Genomic DNA, 26,881 nt, shown 5'->3' with positions numbered 1-26,881 from the left:
GGGAGAGCCCTACCCAGACTCAGGACTATGAGCCATTAACAAATGTGTACAAAGAGTGGGGGTGTACTGACTGGAGAAGTCTAAGCCGACTGCCGCTTATTTATTGCAGTCTAGGTTTAAAGACAATGCATTATCCTTGGGTGTCACAATTTGTGTATTTACCAAGGATAGCAGTACATGAGAAAACAATAATAATCCACTTGTACTAGATCATTAGTCTGCAAAAGAACAGCTTTTATTAAATGGCTGTCCTTGTTCTTTTACATATTTTTGTAAAGAAATTGTAAGTACAAAATATATGGGTGTACATTTTTTCACCAAAGTCACACATAGAAAATGCAAATATAGAAAAAATAGAAAAAAGACATGTAGCAAAAGATAAGACAAAGTCATACATGTGCATGCTGACAGAAGGATAAAGACATTCTGTTGCTGCTAATACATTTAGTTTTTCTAATTGTAGAAAGTTATCCTGAAAAGTAAAAGTCCTTGGATAGGTCTAACTAAGCCAGGCTGAAGGGTGACCAAAAAGTAGTTGATCGACGTCACTGAAGTAAATCTCTACTGGGATTTAGGGGGACCCCGCCACACCGCTAGGGTAAAGGAGTCCCAGGACGTTTCGGCTTTAGTGGGTCACAGCCTTCTTCATGGAGCCAAGGAAAGGAGTCCCCTTTAGATGGTGCTGCAGAGCAATCCCATGGAGTTCTGTAGCTGCTATGCAGTGCGTGGGCTAAAGAAATTGGCGTGCTGGACGCTCCACGTGGAGCTGGAAAGAGCAGCAAGCATCTGCCTTTCATTCGGGAGCCAGTCTACAGTACGGTGCTCCGGCTGCCTGTGTCAGTTCGAAAAGGAGCTGTGCCACATTGCAATGTCGCACAGCTCCTTTTCGAACTGACACAGGCAGCGTCCAGCACGCCAATTTTTTTAGCCCACGCAGAACTCCATGGGATTGCTCTCCAGTCAGGACACCCCCACTCTTTGTACACATGAATTCGTGTTGGGGCACACCAGGAATACACGTACCCCTCCCGTGGCAGCAAAAACGCATGTAAAACTCCCCGGGCACCCCCCAAAATACACATACCCCACTCGCACAAGGCCTATCGCGTGCGATTCTCCCCGCGCACCCCCAAAATACACGTACCTTGCTCGCACAAGGCCTATCATGTGTGATTCTCCCTGCGCACCACCGAAATACACGTATCCCACTTACACAAGGCCTATCGCGTGTGATTCTTCCCGCGCACCCCCAAAATACACGTACCCTGCTCGCACAAGACCTCTCACGTGTGATTCTCCCCACGCACCACCGAAATACACGTACCCCGCTCGCACAAGGCCTATCATGTGTGATTCTCCTCGCGCACCCCCGAAAAACACGTACCCCACTAGCACATGGCCTATGGAGTGTGATACTTCACGCGCACCCCCCGAAATACACGTAAACCACTCACACAAGGCCTATTGCGTGTGATACTTCATGTGCACCCCCGAAATACACGTACCCCGCTCGCACAAGGCCTATTGCGTGTGATTCTCCCCGTGCACCCCCAAAATACACGTACCCCGCTCACACAAGGCCTATCGCGTGTGATACTTCACGCGCAACCCCGAAATACATATACCCCGCTCGCACAAGGCCTATCGCGTGTGATACTTCACGCAAATCCCCGAAATATATGTATCCCACTCGCACAAGGCCTATCGTGTGTGATTCTCCCCGCGTACCCCTCGGAATATCCCGCTAGCCCAAGCCCTATCACGTGTGATACGTCACACGCACCCCCGAAATACAAGTACCCCTCTAGCACAAGGCCTATCGAGTGTGATACTTCATGCGCACCCCCGAAACACATGTACTCCGCTCGCACAAGGCCTATCACGTATGATTCTCCCCGCGCACCCCTCAGGAATACTGGTACCCAGCTAGCCCAAGCCCTATCGTGTGTGATATTTCACATGCACCCCCGAAATACACGTACCCCGCTCGCACAAGGTGTATCGCGTGTGATACTACACGGGCACCCCTGAAATACACGTACCCCGCTCACACAGAGAGCACTCCTGAAATACACGTACCCCACTCGCACAAGGCCTATTGCATGTGATACTTCACACGCACCCCTGAAAAATACGTACTAGGCTTGCACAAGGCCTATGGCGTGTGATTCTCCCTGCGCACCCCTCGGAATACACGTACCCCGCTCGCACAACGCCCATCGCGTGTGAAACTTCCCGCGTACCCCCCAAATGCACTGTGAACTGGTGTAGGGTTAGTGCGGCCCTTTGCGCTGCATTGGGGATTTCAATGCCTTATCCTAGCGCTAGGGGCGCTTTTGGGGCCATAACTGGCGCTGCGGGATGATCTCTGCGCCAGCGCTCAAAATGGCTTTGATATTCCATGAACCTCAAAGGGGAAATGGGGCACACTATTTAAATTTACATTCACCACGCTCAGATTTTCGATATGACCGTGGGCATGGCGGTAGTCTGCGGAAATTGCGTATTACATGCAGGGATTTTGTGTTGGAGAGGCATGCAAATGAGAATGAGCAGAGCAAGGGATTGGTCACTAAAGTTTACTGGGTGTGTTGTGTAAGGAGAGAGTTTGTCAGAAAGTCTTTTTCCTGAAAGAAGAATAGTAAGCTATGGCTGTCTGTTTCAGAAAACAGATTATCTGCATTTTGGGAGACTCATGGATGCATTGATTGGAGGTGCATGCAGAACACTGTGGAGTAGCTGCAGATCTTGGATTCCCTCATGTGGAAGTGCACTGGCATGGAGTGCGTGGAATGAAGTAGCTGGACTTGGTACCTCTCTGTGCTAGATTGGAGACAGAGCATCATCCAGACATAATTATAATTCATTGTGGAGGGAACAGTTTAGGACATGTGTCTAGTATTTCTTTGCAATTTGCAATGAAAGAAGGACTTGGGAAGGTCATGGACATGTTTCCAAATTCCCAAGTGATTTTTTCTCGTATTGCACAGAGACAAATGTGGCTGCATTCTTCTTCATTTGGTCCACAAATGGAGAAAGCGAGGCGCAGTGTCAATAAGGTTATTTGTGCCTTTCTAAGAGATGTTGACATGTCCTCTTTTCACAATGAAAATATTATGTTTCGTAGCACATACATTTTTCGCAGAGATGGAGTCCATCTTACTTATGCTGGAAATCAGATTTTTCTGAGAAATGTACAAAATGCATTGCAACCTTTTTTGGAATTACAGCCATCCATTTTGTAGTAGGTGTTGACTATTTCAAGTTTTTCAAACACAAAAAACACCACCACTTCCTCCCAGAGAAAAGTGCAATGGTTTTGATAGGGCAGCACCTCAAAATGTTATATGTCCGCAAACTGTCCGCAGACTTCTAAAATATGCATAGGGTCCTGATCAATTCATTTTCCACTTCTATTTTAGACTGTGAAAGGCAGCTCAGAAAAGGGCCTTATTTATTGGGGATCTTTTTTTTTTTTTTTTTTACACACGCCACACTAGGAGAGGAGGGGAAAGGAGGGTAAGGAAGGGACACCAACCACAGGGATAAGAAAGGGCAGGTGGAGAGAGGAAGATGTAAGGTGGGCCTTATTTAGGTAGTGGGCAGACCTTCTCATGCTCCTTGACCGTAGTCTCGAAAGCACTCCAAAGACTCTCCCCCTGCAGAGTACTGCGTCGCAGTACATACACAAAACTGTGACCCTCGAAAGGTAAGGGTCAACAGCATCATGGATGGCTTGTGAGGCAGCTGGACGGATGCGCTGTCCCACAGGAGTGTCTCTGACAGGAGCAGAAATGGAGGATGTGGTAGAGGAACTCAACCTACTACATTGATCACAAGGTACAACCTTGTGAATGGCCCCACCGTGGAAGGACCTTAGGTGTCGCTTCATGGATGTCATACCATAGCTGTACGAACCAGGCCTCCCACAACTCAGCACCATTTTGCACTGGTTGCAGGACCATTTTGCACTGGTTACAGGTGACCTTGTTCGCATGTGCTTTTGGTACCTCACCATGAATGGTAAATAACCGCCACACCCAAGACTCACGGCGAGTGCTGGTAGTGGGGACTTCCACTACCTCATCCTCTTCATCCTCTTCATACTCCTCTACATCCTCACGCCTGTTCCCTCTACAGGCCCTTGGGGAGGTGGTGGTGGTGGAGGGGTTGGGGGAGGTAGCACCAAGCATAGATGCCATCAGGTCTGATGGAAAGCAGCAAGAGCAGCAAACTCTGGAAGATTAGCAGCCAAAGTAGACAATGCTCTGTCACATAGACAGAAGCACAATGAGGATGAGCTCTGGGGTGTGGCCTTTTATAGGGGTGCGGGTGCGCGCTCCATGGACAGCCACGCTGTCCTCTGACCGATCGAACACCCAAAAAAGGCTCAAAAAGTTCCAAAAAGTATGTAGAAAGTCAGGGTCATTGTCTGGGACATGTGCAAAGGTGAATCTGGACTACAAAATTCTTTGGATTGTCTGAAAAAGTACTTTTAAAATGTTTGGAGACCTGGACAGTGTCGGCAATTCAGAACACACGCTCAGCGTGGTTGCGTTCACATGATGACATTGCGAACACGTCCGCGAAGGGAACGGGTGTCCGCAGGACACCAAATGCACAGGAACGGTTGTGCGCATGCGCGCGTGTGTTCTACCGACAGTGTTCAGGTCCTGAAACTAATTAAAAGTGCGACATAAGTGAGACAGACAGTTACAGACAGCCGCGATGTTAGTGGGACTTATGGGTGTGGTGCGCATGTGCGTAGATGTTCTAGAGTCAGTACGGACAGGTATAGTGTCCTTAGGACACCCTCATTTTGGATAATTACAGACATCCCGGATGCTGCGTGTTCTAAGAACAGTTTTATTTTGCTTCCGTACAGTACAGACAAGTAAAGTGCCCTTAGGACACCTCCATTTTGTTTAATTATGGACATTCCGGACACCGCACGTGTTCTTAGAACAGTTTCAACTTGCCTGCTGACAGTATGGACAGGTATAGTGTCCTTAGGACACCTCAATTTTGGTTAATTACGGACATCGCGGACACCGCGTGTGTTCTTAGAACAGTTTCACCTTGCCTGCGGACAGTACGGACAGGTATAGTGTCCTTAGGACACCTCAATTTTGTTTAATTACGGACATTCTGGACACCGTGCGTGTTCTTAGAATAGTTTCACCTTGCCTGCGGACAGTACGGACAGGTATAGTGTCTTTAGAACATCTTCATTTTGGTTAGTTATGGTCATTCAGGACAATGTGCATGTTCTTAGAACAGTTTTACCTTGCCTGCGGACAGTATGGACAGGTATAGTGTCCTTAGGACACCTCCATTTTGTTTAATTACGGACATTCTGGACACCACGCGTGTTCTTAGAACAGTTTCATCTTGCCTGTGGACAGTACTGACAGGTCCTTAGTACACCCCCATTTTGGATAATTATGGACATCCAGGACACCCGTGCTGTCTGCGGACATTTTAACTGCCTTTTAAAAAAAAATAAGACACAAAGGACTGAATTAAAACACACATAATATTTTTTTAATTATATACAGATATAAAATTTATGAAAGAGAGGGGGAAGCAGAAACTGGCACAAACACAGTGGAATTGGGGTTTTGGAGAGGATGGATGGGAGGAGATAAGGGATGGAAGTCTCATCGTAACATTTTTCTTGGTGTTGAGGGCTTGGGGATAGTTGACCGGGATATGGAGAGGGGAACAGGTACATGTGGGACAATGATATTTATTTTTTTCTTTTATGTGGTTCTCCGCAAAATGTTTTAATAGATTGAAATTTTCCATGAGCATGTCCATTTTTGTTTCATGCGCTGCAGAGTATTTTCAAATGTCTCTTTTGCTGTATTATTTTCAATGTTTGTATGGTCTGTTAAAAAGTAATATATGTTAATAAGCACATCAAGTAATGATCATTAATTTTGTTATATAGAGAAGTGTCTACCATTAGTATCATTATCTTCAGACATTTCCTCACGTGGGACATGTCCAAAGTACTGGAAATTTCTGTGAAAAAAAATATATATATTTCTTTTAGTGTACCTAATACAGAATGATTAGAAATATATAAGAAAAATGAAGTTTACTTACTAGCTTCTGGTAAATTGCGTTCTTACTGTTCTGTAGGTCTGCTGTTGCTGCTATCTGTGCAGTTTCTGTGAGGTAATTATGTTGGAAGCATATCTTTTTTGTTTTGGTATATTCCATTTTAGTACATATGGTATTTAAATGGATGGTTGATGTGTTAGATAAATAGGTTCGACTTCTTATTTATTATTACATATAATGTGTTTATGTGCTGCTTTTTGAACTTGTGCAGTGATTATATGGCATGATCGAACAATTTAAGATACCCCTTGAGTTTTTGGGTAGTGTTGATGTTGTCCGCATCTGTCCGCGGACATACGCACAGTCCGCAGACATCAAAATCACGAGCTGGGGGTTCAGTATGTTCTATGTTACATGTATATAAAGTAAGGGAATCCTAGTAAACTTCTATCAAATTCACACTATGAAAATGTATATTCAGTAAAATAGAATTTCATAAAGGGAGGTTATGGTCATGTTGCGCTATTAAAAACCTATGAAATTCAGTAAAAAAAACATTGTTAAAGGGACGTTATGGTTAAGTTGCACTACTTAAAACCTATGAAATTCACGTATGAAGCAAACCAGTAAGGTTATCAACACGTTCTTATTGTTCTGCTGTTTTTTATTACTGTACTTTCTCTGGATATGCTCCTATTTGTATTCGCATCACTTTCTTTAGGGTACAATCACATCATGTGATAGTTATACATAGGGAGTAGTAGGTTTCAAGCAGAGCAATCATTTCTGTGCATAAAGATAATCAGTTAGGTTATGAATACTTTCTGGTTCTACTGCTGTTTTTTTTGCGTACTTCTCTTTACCTTTATATACTCATATTTGTATGTGTTGTTCTGTGTTTGTGTTTTGATTGTAATAATGAAATTATGTAATAAGTGGGTTTAGTATGTGGCTTTTATTAGATACTTATTACATGTTGCACAGTATGTAAAACTCTAGTAAGAAAGCATTTATCATTTCACTATTCAACATGGGAAGATTATGAATATTGCACCCCCATCATATATGCTGCACACAATGCTTATGTTTATACATGAGTAGCTTACTATACCTATACTTCAAATATGTTCTTACAATAATTCACTTAGGGTCCACTCACACCGTATAAAACTTGACACTTTTTTGTCAATATTACAATAAGAATCCTTTGTACAGACTTTTCATGAAAATGTGATGTCATCAGTGATATCATCAATGACATTTGTGATGTCATCTTTGATGTCCTGGGTGTTAGTCTTAGCAATGCACGGTGGTGGTGCGAGTTAGGGTTGCTTAGCTTACAATAACCAGCGAATTTCAGGGGGTTTTCGGTTTGACTTGGAACCATAACGTCCCTTTAACAGCGTTTTTTAGCTGAATTTCATAGGTTTTTAGTAGCGCAGTTTAACCATAACGTCCCTTTAACAAAGTATTTTACTGAATATATATATATATATATATATATATATAAGCATACATCGACTATGTCTTGTTAGATGCAGATGTCGTTGAATCTGCAAATAGAAATCTTGGAGAGTTTTACAGTAGTTTTAGATGCAGGTGGTGGCTGTGAGTAACAGGAGACATGTTCTCTGAGAGTTCAGGACTACATCTGAAGTGTTAAACTGAGATGCCAGGGTTACATACAAAGGTTTTGTATGTGATTGGTGAATGGATGTCGATTGTTTGAAAGCAGCCGATGAGGGAGTGTTACAAACATGAAAGTGGAAAGGGTAGAAGAACTACCCAGTGCTACGGGATCTGAGGACACTGCAGTAGTCCACACACAGCGGGCATGCCATCGAGGTCCTTTTGAGATGCCTGGAATGGAAATTAGTGGGGATTCGCCAATGAGGTGTTGTGGTTGTGGTTTAAAGGAAAAGAGGGTAGCGGGTGTTTTGATTGTTGTGTGTGGGGAAGATTGATTTGTCTCACTGTGTGGATGCTGGGAGATTGTTGGATGAATAATTTGAAAGGGTACACTGAATTGTGTGGCATCTCTGGTACTATTGGATTGAAGGGAGTAGAGGTTTGGTGGTGTCTTGGTTACACTGCATGAGTTTACTATCATTTGGTAAGACTATGGTCCTCATTACGAGGTGGGTGGAATTAGATTAACAGCGCCAGTAATGGTGTTGGTGCCGCTAATCCCATTCCGCCCTATATGATGTTCCCTTGTGGGACCCTTTCTGGACATCTGGTTTTACCAGACGTCCATAGCGGGTACTGCAAGGGGACCAGGGAGCTAACAACGGGCCCGTTATTAATGGGCCCATTGTTATCTCCCTCCCCATTCCCATTGAGCCCTATGGGGGCTTGAATGGGAATAGGGAAGGACCAGGTCCGGGTTCCTTGAAGGAGGAAATAATGGGCCCTCCTAAATCGGAATGGCACGGTATTTCCCCGTTCAGGGAACCCGGACCTGGACACGATTTTGGAGGCAGCCATGCCCATATTAAGGCCATGGCTACCTCCAAAGTCGTAATGAGGTCCAATAACTCACTTTCAATGTCCAGATATTATTGTTGTGCATTGTGGAGGAAATGATTTGGTCTCTGTTACTCCACTATCTTTGCAGGTTGCACTAAAGAATATATTCCGAGGCTTAATGGAACTATTTGCATGTGGAAAGATTATTTTTTCACAAATACATCTAAAGGAAATATGGGGATGCCAAAATGTGTTTTTTGGACAACTAGAAGAAGGTAGGCATCATGTAAATAAAGGTGTATGTGCTTTTTTGAATGGTGTAGACATGGCACCTTTTGAAAATAAAAACATCAAGTTGGAAGGTGCAAAAAATTTTCACAGTGATGGAGTGAATTTCACTGATTTGGGGAATCAGATGCTTCTTGTAAATATTCAAAATGCACTGAGAAAGCTTACATGAAAAAGATGTACAGTGCATATGCAAACATTTGTAAGTAGTTCAAGGAAATAAAAATCAGAAAAGCAAACAAAAATTCAAAACTGAAAAAAAACAAAAAAAAGCCTCTTCTAAGAGCCACCATTGTACAATACAATGTTTAACTTAAGTGTAAACCTCCCCAACCCCTTCAATTGGACATTCTGCCAATGGACATCACAGTAGTCTACGGACACCACATGTGCCAAACTTGACTTTTAAGGATGCCTGGCATGGAAATAGCTCTGTGGAGACTGAAATGTCCACAGACATCGGTGGATCAGTTAATCAGGTTTCTTGTGTGTGGTGTACAGGAAGATAGGGTAGCCGGAGTTTTGTTTGGTTAGTGCACTGGCGATGGATATGGCCATGTTTTTGAGGAAGCAGATTGTATGTATTCCGGGAGCCTCTTGGATGCAGTGGCTGAAGGTGAATTCTGAGCACTGTGGATTCTCTGAAAATCTTGGATTCAATACATTTCAAGTTTTATAGTATGGAGTTCGAGGAATGAAGTGGGTGGAATTTCTCCCATTTTGTGAGAAAATGGTTCACTTGAAGCATCCGTACATCATTGTAGTTCATTGTGGAGGCAACAGTTTGGGCTATGTTTCCGGAATAGCATTACAGTTTGCAATGAAGGATACATTTGAAAAGTTGATGGAACAATTTCCACATTAGAAAATAATTTTTTCTCGAATAGCTCAGAGACAAATATGGATGCGTTCGAACTTATTTTGTCCACAAATTGAGAAAACAAGGCACAATGTGAACAAAGTTGTATATGCCTTTTTGCGGATGTTTTCATGATATCTTTTATAATGAAAATATTACATTTGATATTGTCAATATTTTTCGAAGAGATGGTGTGCATCTAAATGATGTGGACAATCGCATTTTTCTTTAAAACTTTCAAAAAACATTTGAGCATTTTCTGTAAACACATAGAATATTTTTTCAAGTGTTCTTTAGAAGTTGCATCAAACAAACCAGACAATTAAGAGAAAAACAATTAGAAGCACTTTCTGTGAAAGTTAAAAAAATGTATTTCCCTTAGTACAAAGTACGCTTTGTATAAGTACATAAAACATAATAACCAAAAAATATCTAAAAGTCAAAAAGAGAAAAAAGGTTATTTTAAGAACCGGCATTTTTGCACGAAAAGTATTACAATGATTTTCATACCCAGGCCTGGAATGTTCAAGATGTCCGTTGACTACTGCGCAGTCTGTGGACTATTTAAGCTGCAACGCGGCATGTGAGCGTTTATTTTTTTCAATTCTATCTTATAATTGTTTAATGTGGCTCCTAAAGGAACCGTATTTTTTGTGTTTTTTTGTGTTTTTTTATTTTGTATTTCTTTTGCCTTTTTTTGTTTTTTTTCAGGAGAGGCAAGGTAGGGTGGGTGAGGGGAGAGAGGGAAGGGGCACCAACCAGAGAGGCAGCGGGACAGGTGGACAGAGGGAGATGTTGGGTGGGCCTTAAATTTGATCCCGGCCTCAAAATCACAATGAACCTTCTCCCCCCTGCATATTGGTGCATCGCAGTACACACATAGTACTGTCACCCTCGAAAGGTAAGTGGTAAAAACTTTCTGTATGGCCTGCGAGGCAGCCACTGGCATCCTCTGCCCCACAGGAGTTGTCTATAAATTGGTGGTTGATTTGGGCACATCTTCTTTGGTGAATTGCAATGGTTGACATATGGTTACTTCTTTATTTTGCATGCTGTAGGTTCGTTATTTAATTAGCACTTTAGCATGTTAACTGTTATCAGCATTTCTTTCTCTATTAGTTGATTCTCCTTTATAGAGAGGTCTTCATTGTATCATCACTCTAGCATGATGTTGTTTATACCTATCAGCATCTACTTTGCTACACATTGTCTTTGTAGTGGCTGTGCATTTATGGGCATGCTATTATGCATGCTTTAATGTATGCATTCTAAATTTATAGTCAAACTATGGTGACTTGCACTTGCACTTTATTATCAACTTAACTGCTCAGAATTCTTAGGTATGCTTGCCAGGTATGCTTGCCTTTTGACATTATGATCGCACTAGCACTTTAACTTCTTGCTACCAGAATTTTGATTGAAATTAGTCATTTATTTTGGCCGGAATGTATAGTGTATGAACTTATGGATACACCATCATTTATTGCATTATAGATGTATTTTATACTTGAAGCTAAGAAATTACAATTGCATTGCAACCTTTTATCGAATGATGTGCCTAAGATCTGCTGATGTGCTGCTATTCAAGCTACTGTACTTGAAGTTTTAATAAGTGTGATTGCACGCACACTTTATTTTATGCATCATGACTGCAAGATCTGCTGATATACTGCTCCTCATTGTTTCTGCACTTTATATCTGGAGTTTTAATAACTTTCATCCCATTTGTATTTTATCTTATGCGTGAGTGAATTATCATTGTAATTTTGCAATTGTGTTTTTTATGTATGTATTTGAACCTCATTCAATAGTTGTCCTTGGTTAACTGACTTCTATATGTTGCCTTTATATCATTATATTTATATGTTTTAAGTAACTCTGTGCATTTATGAATTGAGCTTGCACAACTCTGCTTATACTCCGAAGTTTGCCTTTTGAGCTGAAGTCCCATTTTGCTCTGATCTTTCATTTTGATGTGCCTGTATATCTAATGTGTGTCATGTTAACGGTGTGGTCCATGTTATCAGCACTCTTGAATTCTATATGGATATTGTCCATTACTTTTCACTTGGCCTACTGTAGGTGTAATTTATTTGACCTTGTATATGTACTTCGCACATTTACTTTTTCCCCTTGTTTGAGTTACTTGTGTGTATTTCTGTGATTCATACTGCTTATTTCGGTCTATCCCAAGATGGCTGCCACGTGTACCACACTGAGAGAAACGATATACGAGAGTAGGCACAATAGAGAATCACTGCATAACATGATTCATACTGTGTGTCAGTATGGTTTCCCATACGTGATCAAGCGCTCAGTGCAGCGCGAAACGCATTGTGTCGTAGGACGTACCCCATAGCGTCCTGCCGCTGTTGTCTTTTTTTGCTGCTATCCCCTTTTCTTTTACTTTAATTAACTAGTATCAATTGTGATGTGAGTTGCATCTCTCTTTGGGAGCGCTTTGGAGATGTACATTGTCCCGCCGGGAGTGCGGTTTTCTTTCCTCCCCATTTGTTGACATATATATATATATATCAGTGAAAAAACTTTGTTAAAGGGACGTTATGGTTAAGTTGCGCTACTAAAAACCTATGAAATTCAGTGAAAAAACTTTGTTAAAGGGACGTTATGGTTCCAAGTAAATCCAAAAAACCCTTGAAATTCGGCAGTTATGGTAAGCTAAGCAACCATAACTCGCGCCGCCACCGTGCACTGCTAAGACTAACACCCAGGACATCAAAGATGACATCACAAATGTCATTGATGACATCACTGATGACATCACATGTCTGGCTCACTATTTCATCTTTTGCTGACATATCTAGGCCACATGGTTTTCTTCAGTAACAGTCAGAAACTAAGAATTTTCTTTTATTTGTAGACATATCCTTCTAGTAGGTTCTTAGAGTAATTAAATAGGTTCGCAGACATCAAGTTCATAAGAAGAGATCTAGTCAGTTCCATATGACATGTATATAAACTCAAAGTCATTATTGCTAAGTTGTGCTACTAAAAACCTATGAAATTCAGTGAAAAAAACTTTGTTAAAGGGACGTTATGGTTAAGTTGCGCTACTAAAAACCTATGAAATTCAGTGAAAAACTCTGGGGAGGTATGTGTAATAGTTATATCATAACATAGGAACATTTAACAAATTCACAAAGCAGCACACATACAAAGTATATGTAGTAATACTTAAAAAAATGTTACCCATATATGTAACACACTAACAATTCATTTAAATACAATATGTTTTAAAATGGAATGTACCAAAAGAAGATAAAGTGGCTTCCACCATAATTACCTCACAGACGCTCCACAACCAACAGCAAGACCAGACGTATACACTGCTGATTACATATCTCACCAGACATAGTAAGTGCACTTCTTTTTACTCATATATTCATAAACTTTCTATATTAGAAAAAAAAAATATTACTTTTTTGTTTTCTCACAGAAATGTGTAGTACTCTCGACTGGCTAGAGGAGAATTTCCCACGAGAGGAAATGTTAGAAAATAGTCCAACTAAGGGTACACACTTTACTATATAAAGCAATTAATAAATATTATTTTGTATACATTTAACATATACATTTTTTTTATTACAGACCATACAAAAATTCCAAGCATCTCACAACAACAATCAGAGGATATCACTCTACAGCAGATTCATCAAAAAATGGACGACCTTATGCAAAATTTTATGGATTTGAAAAACTTTTTGGAAAATTATGTGAAACCCCCAACAGCACACCATTGTCCAACCTGCACTTGTCCCCCTCACCCTATCCCACGCAGTTAACCCCAAACCCTGTCTATAGACCAAAGCGTTTCGATGAGCGTTCCTTCCCTTCTTCACCTGATCCCAGTTATCTAGAAATCCCTAATTCTCCTGTTTTTGTTTCCGTTTCTGCCCCACCTTCCCAGTCATAATTGTATATATATGAAATAAAGTTACTTTTCTTATATTGTGTTGTAATTACTTTCAGTTCCTAATGATAAAACCAATTTAGGTGTCCACGGACACCGCGGTTGTTCGGAAATGTTCGTAAAGAAACGAAAATGTAACTGTCCAGAGGAAACTATATCTGTCCGTAATGTTCGCTATCAACTTAAAACTGTCCTAAGAACACAATTGGTCTCCTGAAATGTTCGTAAATAAACAAAAATGATGTGTCCTGAACAACAGTACAACTGTTCGTAGTGTTCCCTACCCAATTGAAAGTGTTCTAAGAACACAATTGGTGTCCTGAAATGTTCGTACATAAACTAAATTACATGTGTCCTGAAGAACACTATATCTGTCCTTACTGTTCGCTACCAAATTTAAACTGTTCTAAGAACACACGCGGTGTCCTGAATTGTTCGTTTCACGTGTGACGCACTTTTAATTACTTCAGAACCCGAACAGTGTCCGTAGGACATCAATGCGCATGCGCTAACCAATCTCCGTGCACTTGGTGTCCTGCGGACAGGCGCTTCATTCGCAGACTAGTTCGCAAACAGATCATATGACCCCGCCCACGCTCATCGTGTGTCCTGAAATGCAGACACTGTTCGTGTCCCCGAACAATTTAAAAGTACATTTTCAGTTAATCCATAATATTTTTCTATAAAATCTCACCATGCCACAAGTCCCACATAGCAATCTTGAGTTTCTATATACCTTTTGAAACTTTCCGATCCTTTTTTTGTGTTCGATCTGTCCGCGCACAGTGCGCATGTCTGCGGACCGCGCACAAGCACCCCTATAAAAGACCACACCCAAGAGCTTATTCCCATTGTGTTTCTGGCTATTCTTCAGAACACAGTGATTTTTGCTGCCACCTGCAGACTACAACATCATCGACATGGCATCCTTGGCTGCTGAACTGCCACTTGGTGCTGCACCTGCTTCAGCACCACCACCACCCCCTCCACCACCACCACCTCCCCAAGGGCCTGAAGAGGGGAACAGGACTGAGGATGCGGAGGAGGAAGAAGAGGATGATGAGAATGAGGTAGAGGAAATCCCTACTACCCGCACTAGGCGTGAGTCTTGGGTGTGGCGGTTATTTACCATTCATGGGAATGGTCCTAAGGCTCGTGCGAACCATGTTACCTGCAAAGAGTGCAAAATGATGCTCAGTCGCGGGAAGCACGGTAACTACAGCTTTGGGACCACTACTATGAAGCGACACCTGAAGTCATTTCACTCTGGGGCTATTCGCATGGTTGTACCTTGCGAAGAACGTAGCAGGTTGATTTCCTCTACTTCATCCTCTGTTTCTTATCCTGTCACCACAAGGACCACCTCTGTGGACAACGTCTTTCTCAAGCTGCCTCACAGGCCATACAGAATGCTGATGACCCTTACCTTTCGAGGGTCACAGTTGTATGTATGTACTGTGACACAGTACTCTGCAGGGGGGAGCGACTTCGGAGTGCTTTTGAGACTATCGTCTCAGAGCACGAGAAGACTTGCTCACTACCCAAATAAAACCCACTCTACATCTTCCTCTCTCAGCTCGCCCTTTCTTATCCCTGTGGTTGGTGTCCCCCCTTTACCCTCATTTACCCTCCTCTCCTAGTGTGTCGTGTCTGAAAAACCAAAAAAAATACAAAATTACAAAAATCAAAAAAAATAAGGCTCTTTTCAGAGCCGCCTTTCCCAGTTAAAAAATAGAAGTGAAAATAAATGAAGCAGGGCTCTTTGTATTTTTTAGAAGTCCACGGACAGTTCGCGAACATTAAACAAATTGGGTTACTACTCCATCACAAACATTGTAATTTTCTCTGGAAAGAAGTGGTGGCTCTGAAAAGAGCCTTTGGGTGGTGTTTGTAAGTCAAAAATTGTAAATGCTTAACATCTACTTCAAAATCGTTGTTGTAATTCCAAAAAAGGTTGCAATGCATTTTGTACATTTCTCAGAAAAATCTGATTGCCAGCATAAGTAAGATGGACTCCATCTCTGCGAAAAATGTATGTACTACAAAACATAATATTTTCATTGTGAAAAGAAGACCTGCCAAAATCTCTTAGAAAGCCACAAACAGCCTTATTAACATTGCGCCTTGCTTTTTCCATTTGTGGACCAAATGAAGAAGAACAAAGCCACATTTGTCTCTGCACAATCCGTGAAAATATCACTTGAGAATTAGGAAACATGTCCATAACCTTCCTCAGTCCTTCTTTCATAGCAAATTGCAAAAAAATTCCAGTCACATGTCCTAAACTGTTCCCTCCACAATGAATTATAATTATGTCTGGATGTTGCTCTGTCTCCAAAGTAGCACAGAGAGGTAGCAAGTCCAACCACTTCATTCCACGTACTCCATGCCAGTGTACTTCCACATGTGGAAATCCAAGATCTACAGCTATTCCACAGCTTTCTGCATGCACCTTCAACCAATGTATCCACGAATCTCCTAAAATCCAAACAATCTGTTTTCTGAAACACACAGCCATAGCTATCTTTTGTTCTCTCAGCAAAAAGAGTATCTCAGAAAATCTCTCCTGGCACAACACACCCATCAAACTTTCCTGACCAATCCTTTTCAGTGCTTATTCTCATTTGCATGACTTCTGAACCCAAAAATCCCCGGATGTAACTCCTGATGTCCGGGAACTACCGCCATGTCCGCGGACATATCGTAACATGAACAGCCCTTTTACCATTTCCACTACACTCTCTCTGCCATTCCCTCATTGGATGTACATCAAAAATCACATGGCCATGCACCAATCACATTCAAGACCTCTACATCTAACTGCATCATCATAGATCAGCACTGCAAATGTACTCTGAATCTCTCTGAGTACAAGTGTCATATCATTGGCAAGCAGCATCTACCAGAAATACAGTACAAGTCTTCAAGATTTCTACTTGCAGCTCCATGCATATCCATATGCATGAACACAAACTTCAGGTATGCATATTTTCTGTATAGTAGATGACATAGCTCTCAACCATTTTTGTTTTACAGGCGGGTGAAATCACCCGATTTTGTTTTTGGCGGGTGAGACGCCCATTGGAATGAATGGGCGTGCAGGAGGCTTGGCGGGTGAGTCTGCCCTTTACAAGCCGTGTGACACCCGCCAAAAGCGTGTGAGTTGAGAGCTATGGTAGATGAACACATTTTCAAACAGTCTTTTACCTTGAAAAATCTGTAAAATGAATTTACTGTACTTTTTTCAATTTCCTAAAATCAATTATCACTTATACACCTTTATACTTTTTACTTTCTTTATACACACACACTCAAATCATGTTAAACTAACAATTTTTAAATGAAATATATAGACTACATATATTCAAACAAAATTGCATGCAAACACAATCTATGTTTAAACCTTTATAAAAATACTTACAATACAATTTCATATTTTTTGTTTTTATTTATTTATTTACTTAATTACTTTAAATTAGACATGACATTGAGGCGCTATTACCTAGAACAGTTTACTTACAGAAATAATGGTATTCACTAATATATTATAAATTTCACAAGACATAGTAAAGATATTTTATTTTTGCTACAGTTAGTCATTCAATACAATTTGTTCATTAAGAACATATCATATGTACTGAACTGATGCAATGTATATTATGTAAATAAATTAGTTTAATGGTTTTACAGAAGGCACTGAGGATTTCAATTAAAAAAATCAATATCTAAATTAAAAACAGTGCTATATACAAACAAAGTTACTAATTTGAAGCTTTTACAGTTGCAGTGAAGACCAGTTTCCTGAAAAGAAGCAGCCGAATTCGAAGAAAGAAAAACGAAGAAGTTACCTGTTAATTAAAAAAAAAAGTAAGTAAAATATCACTATAATATTTATATTATTAATCAAATATACTATAACATTAATACCAGCTATTTTGGTTTCTTAAAATAGAGATTTTGTACCATTTTGTCCAAAAATTTCCATGTCGTAAACAGCAATTTAGAACCAGAATGGCCCACAAATTTCTATTTTTGGACACACAAATTAGCCAACTGAACCACTACAATTTTCATATTATAGAACAAACAACTGTTTTAATTGTATACATTAGATTTACTATTTGTACTTTTCCACACCACTAGCTTACTTTTTTTGTCATCTGAACCCCAGTTTAGTGACACATGAATTCAAGAATACCTATCCCTACTAGTTTTAGTTCCCAATGCACAATCACACACCATTACATACATCTTTATCATCTTACTCAAACACTCATGCACACAGCACACATACATTCCAGAACACCCCAACCCATATCTTCTTTATTTTTTTCAACAGACCCTAAAAAATGCCTAGCAAAAGACAACTCCGTAGAAAGCAACGCAAAATTAGAGCAAATGAAAATAAAGGTGTCCAACATAAGCATCCCTCTCTAGCAGAATTTGTAAAAAAAAGTTGAAACAAAACAGCTAATACAATCATTTAGTGAAACACAAGAAGTTTCAAGTACAACAACTTCGCTTCCTCTATAAAAATGTAAAACAAACCAAAAAACTATTAAGAGAAAATCAGCTATCAGTACAGATAAAACTACTTCTTCAAATTTTAATATAGTGCAAAGTAAGCATACCAAGAAAAGTATTTTAACCAAAATATACCGTCACAAAGTCCTTCAAAATCTTATAAAAACAGGAGAGAAATCAGGTTCAAAGCTTAAAACCTATCGTAGGAAATTAATCTTAGAAGCATTGATGGACAGTGCAATTCTTCTCAAAAGAAATGTATTTATTTTACTGTTAAACAAAATGAAACCACTAACAAAACTAATAACTAAATTACAAAAAAGACTTCTCAATAAGCGAAATGTCAACAGAAAGAACTTCTTAAGTATCTGCGGAGGTGAATGGAATCACACTATGAGCACAGAACCATATTTTAATGAAGAAGCGTACAAACAAAAGCAAACGGATACAATTGCCATAAATAGCAGTGGTGGAGGTTATGAAAAAGTGAATAATACCATAATGGAACAAGAAGTACTCCTTACAAAAATATGCCCTGAAAACTTAGAATATCCCCTCCATTCAACTGAATCAGAACGTCTAGTGTACAAATGGCCATGCACGTCAATGTGTAACATTCCCAAACAATGTTTCAAATCTGTACACCAATTCCTCAATAAATATGTAAAAAGCAAAGACAAAATCAAAATTAAATTACTGCAAAATATAGATACCTGTCCAGTGCGCAAGTACACAGGACTACAAGGACATTTATTGGCCTGCATTGCAGGACCTATTTGTAAAACCACTTTCCATGATATCAAAAGGATATCAACACATCATTCAACTATAAGAAATCTAGTCTATAAACTGTACTATGCTAAAAGTCCTGCTTTAGCACTAGCAAAGTTAAATAACATCCTTCTACATGGTACAGCAAAAGACCTACTTGAAGAAATTCACTATATCCAGAAAAAATATTTTGGAAGTGAAAGCCATTTACAGAATGAAATAGCTTTAAACCAATTAAGCAACAATTCTACACATGGCAACCTTTTGCTAAACACATACAAAAAAGAAATACTAAAATTTAAAAGTACATCAGCTGAAGTACCAAACCATGTATGTGTATGTTGCCGTAGAATTTTTTATAAAAGTAACACAAAAACTGTGGACCTATCATACAAAATAGAAGACAACGAAGATTCTAAATGGTTTGAATTAGCTCTCTACCTTCTAGCAGAAAACAAATATGAAATAACTGTGCCCTTAATACTTTGCAGTTATTGCACTACAAAACTTGACAACAACCAAACTCCTTCACGTTCTATCACAAATAATTTGGAATTATACCCAGTACCAAAACCTCTACAACAACTTAATTTATATGAGAGCATCATAATTCAAACAGTACACCCATTTCAAGCAATAATACGCCTTCAACCAAAAACAGCTAAATTACCTCCCTCTGAATTGGTAAAAGGCATTCGTGGAAAAGTAGTTTATTTATCATTAAATCTAAAAGAAAATGTGCATACTCTAGGAGTGCATCGTCCAATGCAGCAATCTTTAATTATATTAGTAAATGGAGTACCTACAAAAGACAAAAAAATATGGCAACAGCTGGTAGATTTATATAAAGTTAGACAAGCCTTCCAATATCTTAAAGAGAATAATGAATATTACAAAGAAATTAATATTGAAGAAAACTTGAACGATACAACTGAAATAATTCAAGAAACACAAGAAGCTGGTCAATTTGAGCTACTAGATCCTGCTACAATTTCAAATACTTTAGACCATTATACAATTCATCCATTGAACTGTAATGACACCGTACAAGATGTATTAGAAACTTACCAAATGCGTCAAACAAAAGGATCGCCAATCAGTATATGGGAAAAAAGTATAGAAGCACGTGCTTTTCCTCTACTCTTTCCTACTGGCAAAGGAGGAAGGTATGATGATAGACCTATTCAAATATCAGCTTCAGAATACCGCTCATTACGGATGTATTCTGAAGATCCCAGATTTAGACAAAATGTGGAATACATATTCCACCTACTCTTTGAAAGTGAACTAGCAACTTTATGTTACGGAGTTGCACACATATTAAAATCAGGATCACACTTTCAAAATATGACAGCTACACAATTATTACAAAAAGTGCAACAAAAGGATGAGGTTTTACAATCAAATATTACAAATCTATTAGCAAATATGCATGGTACTAAAGAGTACTGGTTTCGACGTCATGGAGATGTACGTTGTATGATCAGAAACCTTGGCCCACCCACTTGGTTTGTTACATTAAGTTGTGCAGAATATGCATGGGAAGATTTACATGATTTCCTACGCATATCAAATAAAAACAAAACAAACATAGATATTCTAACACCTGGAGAACTTTGTTCTTTGGATCCTGTTAATGTTTCAAGATATTTTCACCATCGCTTCATTGCTATGCTACATTTTATTTGTAATAAAACTGTTACTCCCCTTGGAGAAGTGCAACACTTCTTTTGGAGAAAAGAATACCAGGCCAGAGGAGCACCACATATCCACATGCTTTTATGGATTAAAGATGCTCCTAAATTTGGTCAAGACAGTGATGCCACTGTTTTACAGTTTATTGAAAAATATGTCACTTGTGAAATTCCATTAGAAGCCACAAATAGTGATCTTCGTGCACAAATTTTACAATTTCAAAGACACAAATGTGGAAAATATTGTCGTCGCAAATACAAAAACAAAGGCAAATACTACACCAAATGCCGATTTGGTTTCCCTAGACCAGTTACAAATACAGGTCAAGTAAACAACCTCATGTCTTCAGTTAGACATACTGTTAAAGGAAAGTCACCTAAAAATACATATTACATAAAAAGAAAAGAAGAAGAAAAATATATCAATGATTATAATGCAATCATTGCCCACTTATGGAAAGCAAACATAGATGTGCAGTACATTGCAGACAATTCTACTGCAGTTGCACGATATGTCACAGCATACATAACTTAAGCAGAAAAGACAGAGCTCCAAGACCTCTGGAATGACCTGTCATCAGATAAAACAGTATCTCAGAAATTATACAGCTTGGGCATAAAAATGCTCCCCCATAGAGAATGTGGATCTTATGAAGCAGCTGATCGTTTAACTGATACTTCATTGTATGGTAAATCTGAAAATATAGTATGTTTTCAGTCTTGTTTTACAGGGCACAAGTGCGCGGAACGCCCACACGCTCGCCTACAACACGTATTCATGGAATAGAATAGGGCAAAAAAGCGCACGCTCAAACCAGCGCACAGGCACAAACACGACCGCCACAAGAAAGCAGGCGGTAGCATCTCTGCGGCTGTAAGAAATGTGCGCCAAAAGGTGCGCCAACAAATAGCACCTATATACTGCCATGATGAATGTCCCATTCTGTGGCCCTCCAGGAAAAATGACGTGCAAAGGGGTACCCACAAACACGGACACCCGCTGACAAAAAATACGTGTGCATGTATACCGGGGTGCGCGGGAAGTCTCACACGCGATTTGCAGGGTACGTGCATCACAGGGGTTCGCGTGAAGTAATTCACGCGATTGGGCCTGGGGGAGCGTGCTACGTGTATTTCAGGGGTTCGCGTGAAGTTTCTCACGCGATCGGGCCTGGGGGAGCGTGCTATGTGTATTTCAGGGGTTCGCGTGAAGTTTCACACGCGATCGGGCCTGGGGGAGCGGGCTACGTGTATTACAGGGGTTCGCGTGAAGTTCCTCACGCGATCGGGCCTGGGGGAGCGTGCTACGTGTATTTCAGGGGTTTGCGTGAAGTTTCACACGCGATCGGGCCTGGGGGAGCGGGCTACGTGTATTACAGGGGTTCGCGTGAAGTTCCTCACGCGATCGGGCCTGGGGGAGCAGGCTACGTGTATTACAGGGGTGCGTGGGAAGTTCCACACGCGAATAGCCTGGACGCGTGTATTTGAGGGGTGCGCGGGAAGTTCCACACGCGAATAGCCTGGGCGCGTGTATTTCAGGGGTGTGCGGGAAGTTCCACACGCGAATAGCCTGGGCGCGTGTATTTCAGGGGTGCGCGGGAAGTTCCACACGCGAATAGCCTGGGCGCGTGTATTTCAGGGGTGCGCGGGAAGTTCCACACGCGAATAGCCTGGGCGCGTGTATTTCAGGGGTGCGCGGGGAGTTCCACACGCGAATAGCCTGGGCGCGTGTATTTCAGGGGTGCGCGGGAAGTTCCACACGCGAATAGCCTGGGCGCGTGTATTTCAGGGGTGCGCGGGAAGTTCCACACGCGAATAGCCTGGGCGCGTGTATTTGAGGGGTGCGCGGGAAGTTCCACACGCGAATAGCCTGGGCGCGTGTATTTCAGGGGTGCGCGGGAAGTTCCACACGTGAATAGCCTGGGCGCGTGTATTTCAGGGGTGCGCGGGGAGTTCCACACGCGAATAGCCTGGGTGCGTGTATTTTAGGGGTGCGCGGGAAGTTCCACACGCGATTTCTGCACGGTACGTGTATTTCAGGGGTGCCGGGGAGTCCCACATGTGATTTGACAGTGTGGGTCCTCCCAGGTGTACCCTGTACACCCTCCACGGCCCCTGCAGGCAGCCCACACCACAGGGGACTACCCTGCATCCCTGGTCATGTCCTGCAGGCAGCCCACCCAACATGGGCATGCCCCCCAGCAAAGGCACATGTCTCCTTGAACTAATGAACACCAACTCATGTCCCCTTGCACCCCCACCCCCAGCACTGTGGGGCACCTGCCAGCAGGCCCCCACCCATGTCCAACTCATGACCCCCACCACCCCCACCCCCCAGCACTGTGGGGCACCTGCCAGCAGGCCCCCACCCATGTCCAACTCATGTCTCCCACCACCCCCACCCCCCAGCCACCAGGGTCACCCTCCACCAGGCCCCCACCCATGTCCCCTATCACCCCCACACCCCAGCAGTGCAGGGGCACCCTCCACCAGGCCCCCACTCATGTCTCCCACCACCCCCACACCCCAGCAGTGCAGGGTCACCCTCCACCAGGCCCCCACTCATGTCTCCCACCACCCCCACACCCCAGCAGTGCAGGGTCACCCTCCACCAGGCCCCCACTCATGTCTCCCACCACCCCCACACCCCAGCAGTGCAGGGGCAGCCTCCACCAGGCCCCCACTCATGTCACCCACCACCCCCACCCCCCAGCCACCAGGGGCACCCTCCACCAGGCACCCACTCATGTCTCCCACCACCCCCACACCCCAGCCACCAGGGGCACCCTCCACCAGGCCCCCACTCATGTCTCCCACCACCCCCACACCCCAGCAGTGCAGGGGCACCCTCCACCAGGCCCCCACTCATGTCTCCCACCACCCCCACACCCCAGCAGTGCAGGGGCACCCTCCACCAGGCCCCCACTCATGTCTCCCACCACCCCCACACCCCAGCAGTGCAGGGGCACCCTCCACCAGGCCCCACTCATGTCTCCCACCACCCCCACACCCCAGCAGTGCAGGGGCACCCTCCACCAGGCCCCACTCATGTCTCCCACCACCCCCACACCCCAGCAGTGCAGGGGCACCCTCCACCAGGCCCCACTCATGTCTACCACCACCCCCACACCCCCAGCCACCAGGGGCACCCTCCACCAGGCCCCCACTCATGTCTCCCACCACCCCCACACCCCAGCAGTGCAGGGGCAGCCTCCACCAGGCCCCCACTCATGTCACCCACCACCCCCACCCCCCAGCCACCAGGGGCACCCTCCACCAGGCCCCCACTCATGTCTCCCACCACCCCCACACCCCAGCAGTGCAGGGGCAGCCTCCACCAGGCCCCTACTCATGTCACCCACCACCCCCACCCCCCAGCCACCAGGGGCACCCTCCACCAGGCCCCCACTCATGTCTCCCACCACCCCCACACTCCAGCAATGCAGGGCAGCCTCCACCAGGCCCCCACTCATGTCTCCCACCACCCCCACACCCCAGCAGTGCAGGGGCACCCTCCACCAGGCCCCACTCATGTCTACCACCACCCCCACACCCCCAGCCACCAGGGGCACCCTCCACCAGGCCTCCACTCATGTCTCCCACCACCCCCACACCCCAGCAGTGCGGGGGCAGCCTCCACCAGGCCCCCACTCATGTCACCCACCACCCCCACCCCCCAGCCACCAGGGGCACCCTCCACCAGGCCCCCACTCATGTCTCCCACCACCCCCACACCCCAGCAGTGCAGGGGCACCCTCCACCAGGCCCCCACTCATGTCTCCCACCACCCCCACACCCCAGCAGTGCAGGGGCACCCTCCACCAGGCCCCCACTCATGTCTCCCACCACCCCACACCCCAGCAGTGCAGGGTCACCCTCCACCAGGCCCCCACTCATGTCTCCCACCACCCCCACACCCCAGCAGTGCAGGTTCACCCTCCATCAGGCCCCCACTCATGTCTCCCACCACCCCCACACCCCAGCAATGCAGGGGCAGCCTCCACCAGGCCCCCACTCATGTCACCCACCACCCCCACCCCCCAGCCACCAGGGGCACCCTCCACCAGGCCCCCACTCATGTCTCCCACCACCCCCACACCCCAGCAGTGCAGGGGCACCCTCCACCAGGCCCCCACTCATGTCTCCCACCACCCCCACACCCCAGCAGTGCAGGGGCACCCTCCACCAGGCCCCCACTCATGTCTCCCACCACCCCCACACCCCAGCAGTGCAGGGGCAGCCTCCACCAGGCCCCCACTCATGTCACCCACCACCCCCACCCCCCAGCCACCAGGGGCACCCTCCACCAGGCCCCCACTCATGTCTCCCACCACCCCCACACCCCAGCAGTGCATGGGCAGCCTCCACCAGGCCCCCACTCATGTCACCCACCACCCCCACCCCCCAGCCACCAGGGGCACCCTCCACCAGGCCCCCACTCATGTCTCCCACCACCCCCACACCCCAGCAATGCAGGGGCAGCCTCCACCAGGCCCCCACTCATGTCTCCCACCACCCCCACACCCCAGCAGTGCAGGGGCACCCTCCACCAGGCCCCACTCATGTCTACCACCACCCCCACACCCCCAGCCACCAGGGGCACCCTCCACCAGGCCCCCACTCATGTCTCCCACCACCCCCACACCCCAGCAGTGCGGGGGCAGCCTCCACCAGGCCCCCACTCATGTCACCCACCACCCCCACCCCCCAGCCACCAGGGGCACCCTCCACCAGGCCCCCACTCATGTCTCCCACCACCCCCACACCCCAGCAGTGCAGGGGCACCCTCCACCAGGCCCCCACTCATGTCTCCCACCACCCCCACACCCCAGCAGTGCAGGGGCACCCTCCACCAGGCCCCCACTCATGTCTCCCACCACCCCCACACCCCAGCAGTGCAGGTTCACCCTCCACCAGGCCCCCACTCATGTCTCCCACCACCCCCACACCCCAGCAATGCAGGGGCAGCCTCCACCAGGCCCCCACTCATGTCACCCACCACCCCCACCCCCCAGCCACCAGGGGCACCCTCCACCAGGCCCCCACTCATGTCTCCCACCACCCCCACACCCCAGCAGTGCAGGGGCACCCTCCACCAGGCCCCCACTCATGTCTCCCACCACCCCCACACCCCAGCAGTGCAGGGGCACCCTCCACCAGGCCCCCACTCATGTCTCCCACCACCCCCACACCCCAGCAGTGCAGGGGCACCCTCCACCAGGCCCCCACCCATGTCTCCCACCACCCCCTCACCCCAGCAGTGCCGGGGCAGCCTCCACCAGGCACCCACACATGTGCCCCTGCCCCCAGGTCCTGACGATACTCAATCATGGCAGTAATGGGCAGCATACCCAGCACAAACACCCAGGCAAGGATTGCATCCACCCACATAATGAATGCAATTACATGATACAACCCCAATGGCAAGTCTGTAAATGAACACATGTCCGTCACACACACATACACAATGGGTGCAAGTCAATGTCAAAACCCATATCATGACATGTATGAAACCAATGAGAAAATACCACAAGTGAAAGTTAAAAAGAACATGTATTAAAGATGAAAAATAAGTAAAAAAATCAAACATACAACAATGGCGATAACAAAATAAATGCTCCATGTCCGAGAACAAATGTAAAAATAATTTTAAAAAAATAATCCAAAAACAAATGTTGTCCAAAGCAAAATCATGTGGAATTAAAATAATGAACAAGCATTTCCTCATGGTGAACACAATAATTAATAAAAAAAATGTTTCTTCCAAAAGCAAACTATATACACGAAAATTCCAGGGTCCATGAGCCCAACACCATAAATGAAACCTACTACTACCTAATGAAAATAATATATACAAAAAAGTGGCCATTGTCCGAGCGGTCCAAAAAAAAAAAAATTAATAAAGGAAACCTAACACTAACTAACTAAATAACTATATACAAAGGCAGCGGGCAAGTCCTGCGGCTCACTCGGTGATGTTGCTGGCCAGGGCATCATCGAACTCCATGTCGATGTCCTGGAGGCGGGACTCTGTCCTGGCCCCGAGGTTTCGCAGGGATAACCCCATGTCCAGCTCAAACTCCCTGCGAGCTTCCTCGAGGCACTCAGCCCGCCTCAACGCCCGACGCATAGAGAACTCCGCCCTGACCATGGTGAGCCGCTCCTCTTCCGCCCGCTGCCGCTCCGCACCTATTCGCTGGACCAACTGCTCCCACACGGAAGACACCACCATCCCAGGGTTGCCCTGCCCTCCGGCCGATGCCTGCCCCTCTGATC

The sequence above is a fragment of the Ambystoma mexicanum genome, chromosome 5q, assembly GCF_040938575.1.
Source record: "Ambystoma mexicanum isolate Mex_15411 chromosome 5q, UKY_AmexF1_1, whole genome shotgun sequence".
Taxonomy (NCBI): Eukaryota; Metazoa; Chordata; class Amphibia; order Caudata; family Ambystomatidae; genus Ambystoma; species Ambystoma mexicanum.
Note: the sequence above shows the minus strand (reverse complement) of the source record.